Source organism: Rattus norvegicus, chromosome 4 (genome assembly GCF_021556685.1).
Source record: "Rattus norvegicus strain SHRSP/BbbUtx chromosome 4, alternate assembly SHRSP_T2T, whole genome shotgun sequence".
Lineage (NCBI taxonomy): Eukaryota > Metazoa > Chordata > Mammalia > Rodentia > Muridae > Rattus > Rattus norvegicus.
In genome coordinates, this window is record NC_141537.1 from 144,140,078 (window position 1) to 144,150,227 (window position 10,150).

A 10,150-nucleotide genomic window follows, 5' to 3' on the forward strand; every position below is an offset into this window, starting at 1 on the left:
TTGCTTTGATACTCAATGTAATATACAAAAATGAATAGTTTTCAAATCTCCAGAGACTTGATTCCAAATGTAAGCTTGGGAATTACTGGATTCAGAGCTGGTTTGCGACTGTTTAGATTGACTACTTTACTAGTAAATCAGATAGTGATATGTGTGAAAAATTCTATGAGGATTAGAATCTGCCTGGACCTACCCAAGTTTATTAAAATGGATAATGGATAATAGATAATGGAAAATGGAAAATGGATAAAAAGCCAAATATTTTTGTTAAGGAATAGGCTAAAGTCTGAGTGGTCTTTTGTTCCATGGCAGAATCTAAGGCCAACATTCTGCTCACTGTATCGAGTACATAAATAATTGCTCAGGGAAGAGAAATAGTATGAACTAATACATCATCCCCCTTCAAGAAATTCACAACTCATGACCCTTGACTGAGATATTGTTAATTACCAAAAGGTACTTTGAAGTTCTTATTTTCCAAAATTCCAGTACTGTTCATGAGACTTGCCTTTGATAAAATGTGTTTTGGCTCAGGGTTACCTTACAAAGTAATTAAATGATTATTTACCTAAAACCCGAGCTTTCTTTGTTATGTGATGTTTCCGTTTTTCAATGACTGCTTATATTGATCTATCTAGTAAGTATCAATTTAATTTGATTTACCATTGCTAAAAATTATTGGAAGAGATTCTTTTTCGAAAAGCCTACTGATAGCTAATAAAACTATCACTGGATGATCTGCACATTAAATTTACAATATAATAAACTAAATGAAATTTTAACTAAGACTTCTCAGAGATGTCCTATGCTCACATTTAGAAGAGTGACTTATGTTACAGTGTTTCACATTTATGTTTTGGCTGTAGGGATAGAGATACCATGCTTTGAATATATTCCACTGATCTAACCCATGTATACATCTTACTTTCATTCTCACAGCAACATTTTATGAAGACTATTTTTCTGATCACAGTACTGTAGATGGCTATAGGCATAAAGAAGTTCAGGCACAGAAGAAACTGCCAAGTCTGAACCTTAGGGAGTATGTCTCCTACTCCATCAATTGATTACTATATGGCAGCCTTTTGAGCTGCTTTTGACAGAATAAAACTTACTTGGAAAGAGCCTTTCAAGAATATGTTAGGAATCACTGTGTAAAATATAATTTGGCAATTTTGGGTCATTACTATGAGGAGTTCTTATTAATAAAGCTGCTTGAATATGTTCTGATGAGCAAATTCTCAAGAGACTTATTTTATTTCTGTTGGAACTTTCATAAAAGTAACTTCTACCTAATAAGTCTGATAAAAATAAAAAGGAACCACTAGCTTTGCGCAGTGGCAGTATCTTAGCCAAGGAGGTTTATCCGAGGCGCGATTATTGCTAATTGAAAAAAAGGAACAACTAGTACAACATTCTAACAGGACCCAAAGTATTCAAGAAGAGGGATCCTAAAAGCAAACACTGATTATATTTTGATCACAATGAAATGCACTCTCAAAACTCCTTCCTAGTAGAAATCAATCTAGTTTGTTTCTTTACAATGAGTCTCAAATTAGACTTTGTAAAGTCACGTGATTTCATTTTAACCACCTTTATAATAAGAGAAGCTTCTACTTTAGGAGTGCCAGGAAATGTAGTACTGGCTACTTACATAGGACTACTACATAGCTTGAAATATGAAATGATTTCAGAAATGTCTCCATCATCATATTTTTTGATGTTAGGATGAGGAGAATTTGTACCACTAAGGCTAATATCTTGAAGTACTTATGAGCTACCAGTTGTCAAATCTTTGATAGAACTTAATGAATTTCAACTGTATTGCTTTGTCTCACATATAAAAATGTCAAAAATGTTTACTCTTTTAAGACGTTGAGCTCACTTCAAATTTTATTGAGGGTCTTATATGAATGAGATACACTTCATAAAGTCTTGAGTAACAGGCTTTCTCTCTCCCTCTCTCTCTCTTCCCTTCTTTTTCCTTTCTTTCTTTTTTGATAAATTATGAGAAAATTATAAGTAGAAAGGAAAAAAATAAGAAAACAATCTGGCTTATCAATTGAGGTAATCATTTTGAGTTTGTGTGTGATAAAAATGTGAAACAAAGAAAAACAAACAAAGAAACAAAAATTATGTCCTGGGGCTGGGGAAACGACTTAATAGATAAGAGTACTACTTGCTCCTACATAAGGAGACATGAGTTCAAATCCTCATCTCCTATGTATAAAAATGTATATGGTTGTGTATATCTGTAATACCAATGATCTTAGGGGTACTTACAGGAGGATTAGTGAGCATTGTTAACTGCCAGCCTACCTCTAGTGTCAGTAAGAGATCATATCTTAAAGGAACAAAGCAGGTACTCCCTACACTCCTGTCAGTTGCAGATTTCCATTCATTCTCATAGCCATCTGGCCATGCCTCCTGTCCTTACCCCTGCCTGATCCTAGACCCCACCCCAACTCCACTCCCCATCTCCTCTCCCATCCAGTTCCCATCCTCCATCTGCCTCTTATGACTATTTTACTCCCCCTTCTAAGTGAGATTCAAGCATCCTCACCTGTGCCTTATTGTTTGACTTCTTTGGATCTGGAGAGTGTAGCATGGGTGTCTTGTAGTTTATGACTTATGTCCACTTATATGTGAGTACATACCATGAATGTCAGTTTCAGATTTGATTATTTCACTCAACATGATATTCTTAAGATTGCAAAATTCATGATGTCTTTGTTTTTAATAGTTGAATAGTATTCCATTGAGTAAATGTACAACATTTTTTATCCATTCTTCAGTTAGGGAAAACTTAGCTTTTTCCAGTTTCTGGCTATTATGAACAAAACTTCTATGAATAGAGTTGAGCATGTGTCTTTGTGAGATGTTGGAACATCTTTGGGTATATGTCCAGGAGTGGTAGAGCTGGGTTTTGAGGTAGTACAATTCTCAGTTTTCTGAGAAACCACAAAATTGATTGCCAACATGGTTGTACATGTTTGCACTCCCAACAGCAAAGGGAGATTATTCCCCCTGATCCAGATCCTTGCACATCCTATCTCTTGAGTTTTTAATTGTAACCATTCTGATGGGTAAGAGGAAACTTCAGAGTTATTTTGATTTGCATTACCCTGATGACTAAGGACTTCAAAGATTTCTTAAAGTGATTATGGGCCATTTCAGATTCCTCTGTTGAGAATTCTGTTTAACTCTCTGCATTTTTTTTTGGTTATTGGCTTTGTTGCTATTATTTATATATTTTGGATATTAGCTCTCTATCAGATGTAGAGTTGGTGAAGATCCTTTCCCAATATGTAGGCTGCCATTTTGTCCTATTGGCAGGCATCTCCAGGACAAGATAGACACCTGGGATAAAGGAGGCTCCCAAAGTTATGATTCTCAGAACTGGGGACATGGAACCCAAAGAGTCAACCTCCTAAAGCTAGTCAGGAACAATAGGAGTACCAAACCACCCACAAAAGTTTTGACCTAAAATTTATCCTGCATCCTATAAGAAATTCAGGGATAAAGGATAGACCACAGCCTGAGGGAATGATCAATCAACAACCAGCCCAACTTGAGACTAATCCCATGGGAAAACCGTTCTTGGCATTATTAATAATACTCTGTTATGTTTGCAGACCGGAGTCAAGCATGGCTAACTCAGATAGACACAGACATCCACAGCCAAGCAGTGTATTGACCTTGAGGACTCTCATTGAAGAATAGGAAGAGGGATTGAGGTCCCAAAAGGGGATAGGATCTCCCCAGGCATACCAACAGAGTCAACTAACATGACCCTTAGTGCTCTCAGAGACCAAAACACAAACAAGCAAACAAACAAAAAATAAATAGGCTGAACTTAGGCCTCCTTGCACATATGTAGCAGATGAACTTCATGTGGGTCACAAACACATGGAGAGGGTTATCCCAAAAGATTTTGCCTGTAGGTGGGTTATGTTCTTCCATTGGGCTACCTTGTCTGGGAGAGGATGTTCATAGCCTTAGTAACTTGATGAGACAGGGGGAAGGAGTCAGCGAATAAGAGGCATAGTGATTAAATAAACGAATTAATAAATGAAGGAAGAAAGAAAGAAAGGAAGAAAGAAAGAAAGAAAGAAAGAAAGAAAGAAAGAAAGAAAGAAAGCAGAGAGTTACACACATCCTCTCTACCACACATGTGCTCACATAGGGCACAAAAAATAAATTAAAACAGCTTAAAAAACAGAAAGAAACATAAAAGCCACATGGAGGAATAATCTATCTCCATTAAGCATTATAATAAAATGTATTGGTTCTAAAAATCCCATTGCACAATATAAGCTGAGGTACCTAGAGAGAGAGCTCAGGAGTTAAGAGTGCTGGGTCTTTGTGCAGTGACCCAGGTCCAATTTCCAACACACTAATGGTTTCCTGTAGCTCTATATAACCTTTTCCCGTGTCCGTAAGCATTGCATTCATGTGATGCAGAGACATACATGCAGGCAAAAGAATTTATGCACTTTGAAAAAAAATGTAATAAGACTATTGTGTATAAAAATTTTGTAGAATATTACAGGAGTTTGGAAAAGAGGACAACAGTTTCCAGATAATATTAAGAGGTAATGTATTCATCTCCAGAACATGAATATTCTCTAATAGTCCATTTGCAAACATGTTAGTTTATGCCAAGTTTGATAGTTTGGATCTAAACATTACTCAGAAAAAGTCTCTGTGAAGAGATATCATAACTGATAATATATAAGCAGACCTTTAGTCCTCATTATTCATATAGCCTAAAAGTTACAACTTAAGTTGTTCAACATTTAAGGTGAGAGTACTTTAAGGTAAGCTGGTATCAGAAACATTGAAACTGAAGTATCAGTCACTTTCTGTCTGGTTTCTGTCAGCATGCACTTTTTAGCTTCATCAATCTTATCTAGTTTTGGTGGCCACATGTGCGGCAGGCTCTAAATGGGCATTCTTGCAGTCTTTGCTCAAAACTTTGCTTTCATATCCCCTATTATGAATATGTTTGTTCACCCATTTAAGAAGGAGTGAAGTCCTCATTCTTACTAGCTGCATAGTACTCTGTTGTGTAAATGTACCAAGTTTTCTGTGTCCAGTCTTCTGTGGAGGGACATCTGGGTTGTTTCCACCTTCTTGCTATTTTAAATAAGGCTGTTATAAATATAATGAAGCATGTGTTCTTGCTATCTGTTGGTATATTTGGAGCATCTTTTAGGTATGTACCTAAAAGTGGTATGATTTAAGATCAAGAATCGACAAATGGGACCTCATAAAATTGCAAATTTTTGTAAGGTAAAGGACACTGTCATTAGAACAAAACAGCAACCAATAGATTGGAAAAAGATCTTTAACAATCCTATATCCAATATAGGGCTAATACCTAATATATACAAAGAAAGAAGTTAGACCAATTGAAAATGGGGCACAGAAATAAACACAGAATTCTCAAATGAGAAATTTCTATTGGTCACAAAGCACCTAGAGAAATGTTCAACATCCTTAGTCAACAGGGAAATAGAAATCAAAACAACACTGAGATTCTACTTCACACCACTCAGAATGGCTAAGACCAAAAACTTAGTTGACAGCAGATCCTGGCGAGGATGTGGGGAAAGAGGAACACTCCTCCATTGTTGGTTGGATTGAAGGCTGGTACAACCACTTTGGAAATCAGTTTGGTAGTTCCTCAGAAAACTGGACATAGTACTACCTGAGGACCCAGCTATACCACTCCTGGGCATATACCCAAAAGATTCTCCAACATATAACAAGGACACATGATCCACTATGTTCATAGCAGCCTTATTTATAATAACCAGAAGCTGGAAAGAAGCCAGATGTCTTTCAACAGAAGAATGGATACAGAGAATGTGGTACATTTACACAGTGGAGTACTACTCAGGTATTAAAAATGACTACATGAAATTCTTAGGCAAATGAACGGAACCAGAAAATACCATTCTGAGTGAAGTAACCCAGTCACAAAAGAACACACATGGTATGAACTCACTAATAAGTGGATATTACACCAAAAGTTTGGATTACCCATGACACAATTCACAGACCATATGAAGCTTGAGAAGAAGGAAGACCAAAATGTGGATACTTCAGTTCTTCGTAGAAGGGGAAGAAAATACACATAGGAGGATATATGGAGATAAAGCATGGAGCAGAGACTGAAGGAAAGGTCACCCAGAGACTGTCCAACCTGGGGATCCATCCCATATGCAGCTACCAAACCTAGTCACTATTGCTGATGCCAAGAAGTGCTTGATGACAGGATTCTGATATTGATGTCTCCTGAGAGGCTCTGCTAAAACCTTATAGATATAGATGAAGATACTTGCAGCTAACCATGAGACTGAACATGAGGACCCCAATGGAGTAATTAGATAAAGGACTGAAAGAGCTGAAGGGGTTTGCAAAACCATAGGAAGAAAAACATCAACCAACCAGACACCTCAGAGCTCCCAGGGACGAAACTATCAATAAAACAGTACACATGGAGGGAACCATGTCTCTAGCTGCATAAGTAGCAGAGGATGGAATTGTCTGGCATCAATAGGAGGGTAAGCCCTTGGTCCTGTGAAGGTTCATTTCACCAGTGTAGTGAAATACCAGGATGATGAGGTAGAAGTGGGTGGGTGGGTGTGGGAACATCTTCATAGAAGGAGAGGAACGTGTGGAGGGGGATGAAGAAGGGGAACTGGAAAGGGATAACATTTGAAGTGTAAATACATTAAATGTCCAATTAAAAAACATTCATTGTGGCTGAATAATTTTCAGTTACTGAATATGCATTGAAATTGTCAAACAAGGAGATAGGACTTGAGTTTCAGTATGTAATTTTATCAAGCCCTTTTACCCTAAATAGAAAATATGTCTATTAAAACATGACACATTTTGATTTATTTTTTTCCTGTTGATTGTTTCCCACCAGTCAGGTTGACATCTGGGCTCCGTAAAACCATTTTAGCTGCTAAACTGTGTTCTTTCTATTTTCTTGTGCCTTTTATCACAAGAGGTCATATGATAGGGCATTCATCTTACTAGGAGACAGGTTGCTTGACCTTGTTACATGTTCTTGGTTAGGTATCCATGAACAGCTAAATGCTCCATGAGACTTGGGACTAGACTGATTATAGAGTCTTCTCCCTCAGAGAAGCAGAATGCAGAGAAACAAGTAGGAAAATTCTGATCCGCTCAGCCATTTGTCTACTTCACAATATCTTGATTATTTCCAATTTTAAAATAGTCATGAACTGCTATAAACATTTAAATCAAGTTTTTATGTGAGAAAAACTTCATTTTCTTTGTTAAATACATAAGATTTCAACTATTGGGTTACATATAACATACATATATTTAATTTCTTAAGAAACTTCTATACTGATTTGTAGCATCTAACTTTTGTGCCAGTAACATCTGGAGGCACAGTTCATTTTTAGTTCATTTTCAATACTGATTTTTCTGATCCACAAATATAGTATGTGTTCTGACTAGTTATATGTCAGCTTAACTCAATCTAGAGTTATCAGAAAATAGGGAGCCTCAATTGAGAAAAGACCTCCAAAGATTAGAGCTGTATGCAAGTCTGTAGGATATTTTCATAATTCATGACAGTTGTGGGAGGGCCACCACATTTTGACTGGGACCACTAGGGTCATATTAGTCCTAGCTTCTATAACAAAGTAGATTGAATGAGTAAGTAATAGTAATCAGGACATTAAGAAGCATCCCTCCAAGACCTCTACATGAGGCCTCTAGGTTTGTGCCTTGCCTGATTTACTGTCCGTGCTACTTTTGATGATGCCTTGCTATATGAAATCAGGAGTGAAATAAACTATGCCACCCCAAATTATCTTGGGTCATTGTGTTTTCTTACAACAATAGTAACTCTAACTAAGACAAATTGGTTCTAGAGTCATTGGGGCATTCCTGGGACAGACCCAATTATGTTATTTTGGGAGGATCATGGAAGGACTTTGGAAATTTAGCTAGAAATGCCATTGAGTTTTCATAGCTTTATGAGTTTTTTTCTGTGGGAGTTTGAAAGGTAGGAATGTTAGCAGCCATTCTGACAATGGAAGCCTGTCTTTTAAAATTCCAGAGGGAAGTTTAAGAGTCACTTAAATAACATGAGTGCCATTTGCTAGTTTGAGTTGTTCTCTGGTTCTGGTTATCTGGACCTGAAGAATCCACTGAGATTAACAATAGATCAGAAAAACTCTATTTTTCCTCTGGAACAATTGATGGTGGTTAGTCAGAGTTTAGAAATTATTGGTGATTGTGAGAGGCCTCCATCTTAAAGTAAAATCTTGGAAGTATTTTCTCAGAGTCAGCATACGGGGGCTGTTTTCCTCAGATGTACCTGAGGTGCCAAGGGTGTTCCATACACTATCAGCCAAACTTAATAATGGCCAAGAGTCACCCAGATGGTACTCATATGCAGGCATGAAGGAGTCATAAAAACAGCTGAAGCACTGTATTGTGAAAACCAATGATAGGCCATTATAGAAGGTATAGCCAGAATAGCAGTAGAAGTCCCAAGAGTGAAGGGGTCATGGGGAGGAGTTGAGATTTGGTAATATGAAAAAATCAGCCTGGAGAGGCTACTGGTGAAAGTGCAGTCCAGGTGCAAAAGAGATGTCATCATTTTAGAGTCGCCAGAATGATGGGAAGACCATCAAGAATAGCAGCAGGTGTGGAGTGGAGCATGCCAGAACCTGGAGGACAAGCTGTGTGTGTTGCAGAAGAAGGAGTTGGAGAAGAGACCCAAGCCCCTTGGAGAATCTTAGACACTGGTGAGTGAATCCCAGATAACACTGAGTTATTTACACTGCTGTAGCTTGTTTTTACTTTGGTCAGAGTATGGGGCGTTTTGTTAATTTTTTCAATGTTTGGTAGAGTTTGCTGTTGAAAATATCTAAATGTAATTCTGTTATATGAAATCCAAAATTAAGGATTCATTTTTCATTAATAGTGGTTATCAGCATTATTATAATTTTTATAAATTAATGAAAATGAATCTGTGTATTTTGTAGAAGTTTTTAATTCCACATAAATATCTAGATTTTTGGATGCAGAGTTGTCCATAATATTTGTTGATTTTCTTTAATGATTGATGTGCTGCAGTTTAATCCATCATGCATGATTGCTCTATCTGCTTTTACATATCTTTTTGTACTGTATTCTCATCATTTATTCATACAATTTAATTTTAAATTTTTATTACCTTTAATTTTTTAGAGTATTACTTTTTAGAAAGCATTTTTAGTGGCTCATAGTTGACATGTTTTATCCTTTAACCTGTTCAAGTGGTGTTGAAGCTTTACCTCCCCTTCCTGGTATAAAGTATAGTTGTCTAAAATAATTTCTTTAGAGCCCCAGGAGACAGTATAGTAATTCCTCCTTTTGGTATGAAATATGATGTAGCAGATTCAAGGGGACAGGGGAAGTTGCCCACATGTTGCCTTCCCAATACCATAAGACTGTTACTTAGATACTACAATGCTCTTTCTATTTAGAGAACATTCATTCAGTATTTTAAAGAAGAATCTTCTAGAGATAAATATGTCAGGTTTTCCTTCTTCTTTTGATGTTTTTGATTCCTCTTGATTTCAGAATTATGTGTTCATTGAATAAAAGAATCATGGTTGATAGTTCTTTGTATTTGTGGTTTAACGAATCCTGTTTTCCAGTATTACTCATTCCCTGATGTGAGATGGAAAATCTCATTGGCCATTCAGAGCCTGGGAGGAAGGGCTCACTTCTCTTGTAGACTCTTGTCCTCTGTCTTATGAATTTTCATATTTCTCTGGGGATTTCTTGACTTAATATTTTAGCTTGTTTTCAGAATTCATTTTATATGTTATGCTAATATTTAAAAGTTATAGTTGTAGATAATATCAGTATACAGGGGAAGGCAGCTACAAGATAGAACAAGGCCTGTCATTGGTTGAGAAGGAAGCAGGGGAAGGAGAAAAGTTTTCGAGGAGGAGGACACTGGAACAAGGGAGGAGAAGCAGCCTAGAGAATGTGGAGGTGAATGTTAAGATTCCTCTCCACACATTTACAGGGTATTATGAATATTCTTAAGGGATGGATGTGTACAGGGTTTTATATGTCTAGGTGAGCAATTATATAT

The 10,150-nt window shown here is 36.8% G+C and overlaps 1 pseudogene; it reads left to right on the forward strand.

Annotated features, from left to right (window-relative positions):
* Positions 1-1,326: 1,326 nt before the first annotated feature.
* On the forward strand, positions 1,327-1,407 carry LOC120102553 (U4 spliceosomal RNA; annotated as a pseudogene).
* The last annotated feature ends 8,743 nt before the right edge of the window (positions 1,408-10,150 follow it).